Below are 6,000 nucleotides of genomic sequence, written 5' to 3'. Positions count from 1 at the left end.
GGCTAGTTTCAATGGCCTATACAAGCCAACTCCTCGGCTCCAGGGCCAACATGTCACCAATGAAACTCTTCAACAGGCCCCCTGAGTTAGACCTTCCGAAACAAATAGATATATGAGATTGGGGGTCTGGCTTCCAGGCTATATCAGGAGGTATCATTCTGTTAAACTGAGGCTACAAAATTACATGGAAAAGACGGTAATTTCCGTGCCTTGTCGTAACCACCCCTCCAATCTTTTCATCGTTAACAAACTCCCTTGACAGAAACCAAGGACATTATATAGGAATATAATGTCCTTGCAGAAACCCAACACGAAAACCTTTGTCTTGTCATGTCGGTTATGCCCTCCCTCAGGAGGATAGACCGGGGATTGAGCAATCTCTCCCGGGACTTTAACACATCAAGCCCCGGCTCTTTTGTGTTCGGAGCACCTGGAACCAAAATTACACCTGGTAATGTGTTACTAATCCCCCGGGCAGACTGAGATTAGAGAGGTAGATACATATTGTGAAGAGAAAGTGTCTGCTCTCCTTGGCCTCTACCTGTAATTATACTTAAATAGGGAAACAAGTCTTGGGGGTACTGATTGTATAATTAATTCTAGTGACAAAAATCAAAAAGGTATTCTTGTATAACTTATTTTTTCTCCTTACGAAGGTGAAGAAAATGGACAATGCTTTTTTTCTGTTTATCTGGAGATAAGCATTGGTAAACAATCTCAACGGTTGAGAATTGTCTATGTAAATAAGTTTTGCTTTAATTGATAACTAATTGCACGTGTGTTCATAATGCGTTGTTTGGTTGCACTGATTTTTGCACGTAAAACCTGTAGAAAGATGAACAACTAGTCTAGAAACCTCGCATTTGGAACGACAAACTCTGTTTTAAAAGGTGAATAATTTTGAGATAAAGAAGTTCTCTATTGACCCATCTCTTGCATTGTCCACGGCATTACGTCCTGACGCAGAACTTATAGGAGACAATGACTCATCCTCCATACGTCGTTACGCACGCAGGTTTTGACGGATGATGGTCGATCTGTGCTCCGCTGAGGGAAATGTGTCGGAACTATTGGGCTAGCCTCCTGTGCAGGCTTCCTATACGCGCACCCCTCGGCTAGACAACTCTCTCGGCTGCACAACTCCCTTGCCGGCATAAGAGATCCCCCCCCCCCCAATATACTAGTATATGCCGCCGTTATAGGAAGCCTGCACAGGAGGCTACTATTGGGCATCTGACTCAAGCACAAAGATGCTAGCCTCTACCAGGCTCCACAGGTCGCTGGAAAAATATTACAAATTGGCCAAATAGACAGCTAGATAACATGTCAGAGGAGGTACTCGTTGTTGGCCGGGAGAACAGCTTGCGACCGCTGTGAAGCCTAGTAGAGGCTACAGAGATGTCACCAATCTCAGCAACGTTTGTTTCCACGGCTGCCAGAGCTATGGAACTCTCTCGATGACAGTACAACTGTTTCCCTCCCTTGTATAACCTGCAAGCCTTCAAAACCACTGTCCACTTCTATCTCATCTTCATTTTCCATCAACTTAGTTCGTGCCTAGCTGTGCTTAACTGGTATTGCATTGACAAACCAGTTAAGAAAAAAAGAAATCTTGCCAGATTGACCTGATTCAACTGCGCGGAAAGTATTTTACGACGTTTTTAAACGATCCGTGTTGCAAATGCGTTTATCCCTCGGTACGGGTTGTAGCTCTACCTGGGTGGTTTTGCAGCCTGTGTGTGAAAGGTGCATTCACACATTATCTTCACGCAGATTTTTCACATCCTTTGGTTACGTTTTCACGGTTTTGTATGTCTTGTTTTGTTTTGTTTGTTTGTGCTTTTCAATTCTTCGCCTTTTCTTGTAGCTGGATTTTTGCATCTTGGAGATATTCTGAAAACGCGTATCATTGGAACAAAAATGTAAAAGAACGTCACAGAAAAAGATGGCCGGCATCCCGACATCATGCTCGGAGATTACTCGGTTACGTCCAGACGCTTGCACCGGCTCAGAGAGTGAATCCCTGGTCCCTCACCTGTGGTCGGCGGGACAAAAGATGTCCAGGCTAGCGTGCCTACTCCCCACGCACCTGGCGTCACTGTGGTGTAAACAACACGCCAAATATGCGGCCGAATAAAGCGGACACAAAGAAGCACAAATCTCACAAGAATACCAGCTAAATCAGGGCTTAGAAATCATCATGGGGATATAGTGGTTCTAAACACGCGTGTGCTTTCTGTTATGATTAGTTACATTTCACGGCCAAGGACATATAGCCAAATATGAGCGTCCTTAAAAAAACTTAATGCCAACTCATGGCCATGAAAAAAAACACAAATCTCACAAGAATACCACCTAAATCCGGGCTTAGAAATCATCATGGGGATATAGTGGTTCTATACACGCGTGTGCTTTCTGTTACTGTTAGTTATATTTCGCGGCTAATTTTGCAAGGTCTTGTTGCCAATGAATATGAGCGTCCTTGAAAAAACTTTATGTCAACTGATGGCCATGAAAGAATCACTGATCTTAGAAGAATTGTACCTGAAACCGGGCTTAGAAATCATGGGGTAACGGTTTTAAACACGGGGATATCATTAGGTCGTCTGTGCTTTCTGTCTGTTACACTTAGCGGCCAAGGCCGGATTGGTAATTATGCACGTCGTTTAAAAACTCTTTCTGTCAACCCATGGCCTTTAAAGAACCTCAAATCTCACGCCGATGGCGCTTAAAACTTAGCATTTTAGACTTCTAGGGGCTCTGGCGTTTTTAAGAAGGGGGGGGGGTAGCCTCTACCAGGCCAGCGGATGACTGGGAAAATAGTAGATATTGGCCAAATAGATAGATATATATTATATAGCATGCTAAGGGAGTCAGTTACACAGAGAGGGTCCAATCTGCCATCCTAGGACGGAGCCTGCAAGTGAAACCCTGGCAAATATTCTCCCTATAGCCGGTGTACTTTAGTCTGGTAGAGACCGATTCGCTGTAAAACGTAAGCCCTTAGGCCTTACCGACGCTTAAGACTAGTGTGGTCTGAGCCCTTTGTTCGTTAGCATTTCGCCAAGGTTATATGGCCAATTATGTGCGCCCTTACATTCAACCCGTAGCCATCATGACCGGACCATTACACAACGAAATCTGTGATTTGACAGCTGCTTCTCAGTCTATGTCACACAAACACCACTAATCAGCACTCTGCGTGTCAAGGACATTTCGTCTTTTGAAAAGTTACTCTTGCTACGGAAAATCTAAACTTGAAAGGCGTGTCGCCGGTTGTAATTATGACGAGAAATTATGGTAATCAGTGCTATTTTTCTGACAAACTGGAGTGAAAGTAAAGCCAAGGGTAGTAAAAAGTTCAACCAGAGCTCAAATTAAAGTCAAGAAGTATTTCAACACAAATAAAGTCGTTTGAAGATAAACAATTTCAACAACATTCTAGATTTCTTTTTGTTATTGCACGAATTGAGATTTACACAAAACATCTCTCAGAAACCCACAATATCTCGACAGGTTTGTTTGGGGTTAGGGAAAGACAAAAAAGATGTTCCTAGGTTCACCTGAGGTTAGGTGTGTTAAACACACGCTCAGGTGTAGGTGGAACCCTTTGTTGTAGCGGCATCGGCAGGTGCAAATAGGTGATGCATTATGCGGGAAACACAAACAGCTAGACAACGCCTGAAGGCTTGTACCGACAACTGCGGTTTAAAAGGGACGGATTAAAAAACAACTGTCACATGTGCGGGCCGGGGTTTTTAAATTTCGGAAACGTTATGACCGTTAGAACATATGTTCAGCTTTGTTTTCTGTGAAAGATTGTTCCGTTTTTAACGGAATTTCATTGAAAGGAACCGCTGAATATTTGTTGCCTATTGAAAATCATTTCCTAGTAGTAATTCCTTTGTTGATGAGGGGTGTACTTTGGAAAATGATGACAGATTTGTTATATTTCTTAGAATTTTCATATCACAAATATGCGGCGATTGCTAGATTTATAACAATGAGGTTATAACCGCATTGCTTTGAAGAGATATACATCCAAGAAACTTTCAAAACGAGGCTGACGCATCAAACCGAGGCAAACCCACGGATATTATTAGAGATGAAGGTGTATATAACGTGTAAAATAACTTTGTCAGGTTTTCATATTTTCATAACATATTCCAGATTTCCGTGAGTTGGTGAGAACTGATAGGTTTGGCAGAAATAATCCGATAATGACGTCTTTTTGCTTGGTATGACTTTCATAATCTCCGCGTTGAATAAACAAAGCTTTTAAGAAAAATAAACATTTTGATGATAAGAGGGCTGAAGTTGTGAAACATTAACACAACGGGCTGGAGTGAAAGTCCTACTTTCAGAAATTTTGTGGAACAAAATCTTAGAAAAAGATCTAGAAAGAACCCAAAGTGGCGTAAGGTATAACCCAAATCAAAATTAATCCGCCGGGTTACATAAATCCGCGACTTTGAAAAACAGTGTGTTTGAGAGCTATATTGCAGCACCCACAGGTATGCACGGTTTAGATATACAGGAGCGCATTATACTGGGGGGCGTTTGGTTGGAGATCTGTTTGGACGTATCTTTTCAGGGTGGCGGAATTATGTACTAGTACCCTGGGGACAATGGGGGAATTTTGTTATGTTTAGTAGATGTTACCTCTGTAGCATATACTCAACAAAGGTACTAGATTATATATGCATGTATTGTCACATCTACATAGATAAGTCTGTTACATCTTCATTGATTTATTCACCAGATTATTATTTTTATTTCTATAGACAATCTTTGAATGGACAGTCACCCCCGTCTAGCACATTGTGCTAGCTACCAAGCCACGATAATTTTGTATGATGAAACACATTTTTATTTATAGCAAAGCAAATAAATGGATAAATAAACTGACCGTCATATACAAATAAACAGATAAACAAATACAGTCACGAAAATAAAATTAGCCCTGTCATTGAACAATGTCAGTCGAAGGATTTATGCAAAAAATGTCCAGCGGACGGTTTGATGAACCCCAGAATGGACAACGTCAATCAAACTTACCACAAAGGACATGGCATCCGTTTTGTTGTGATAGAACCATGGAAAACAACCAAAGGTCACTTTGTGGTCAATGATTTTTGGATTTTTTTCATTTATCATATTTCTGACAACTCTATGTCGGCAAGAAAATATGATATTGTAAGACTTGTTACATTGATATAAAAGTGAGTCTATCACTCGATAATATACGAACAAAAGTACGTCATTTGTGACAACTCAGAAATATTTATTTTCAGTTTCTCCAATAATGAAGTTTAAATCTAAACCTTGGTTTCTCACGAACCATTTATAATTCTGACGGCGCTATCTCTCTCTCCTGACAAGAAACTGTTACATATGCAATATTTCTGGTTTCAAGATACGTTTGATTGACACAGAAGACCATAGCGACAGCGGCGGCATCTTTTACAGAAAGCGGGCATTTCTACAGACAACAGGGCGCCTAATTTGTGCTGGGATGGTACCGGGGTGTCCTGTCAACCCTCTGTCACTTCCCGGGGATGACAAGACAGAACAGACACAGGTGCGAGTCGTCCCAACCTGCGCTCTGTACACATAAGGTGTGAACGGCTTCGCTCCAACAAGGACTCAAACAAAACACACAAACGGAGGAGACAATTGTTGTCTTTTCCGTGACGTTTTTTTTAAAACAAGCAGCCGTTAAACGAGCTGGTATATGCTTCTTGTAGGCGCCAGTTGTCTACAAGACTGCTAAATTGGTAGGTATTGTTGCTACAAGGTTTCGTGACGGTTTACAGAACATTACACGACTCTATAAACTAACATTTAAACATCAAACGGACTTACAGCAAGAGCATCACGCTTGAGGAGAACTCTTTGCCGTGTGTATATATGTACTTCTACTCCGCGAGGATTTAAAGCGAGACGCTAGAACCATATGGGAACGTTCAATCTCCGGGGTTTGTCCGAAAAAGGTCCGTG

Source organism: Branchiostoma lanceolatum, chromosome 9, assembly GCF_035083965.1.
Source record: "Branchiostoma lanceolatum isolate klBraLanc5 chromosome 9, klBraLanc5.hap2, whole genome shotgun sequence".
NCBI classification, from domain to species: Eukaryota; Metazoa; Chordata; class Leptocardii; order Amphioxiformes; family Branchiostomatidae; genus Branchiostoma; species Branchiostoma lanceolatum.
This window is presented reverse-complemented; position numbering follows the sequence as displayed.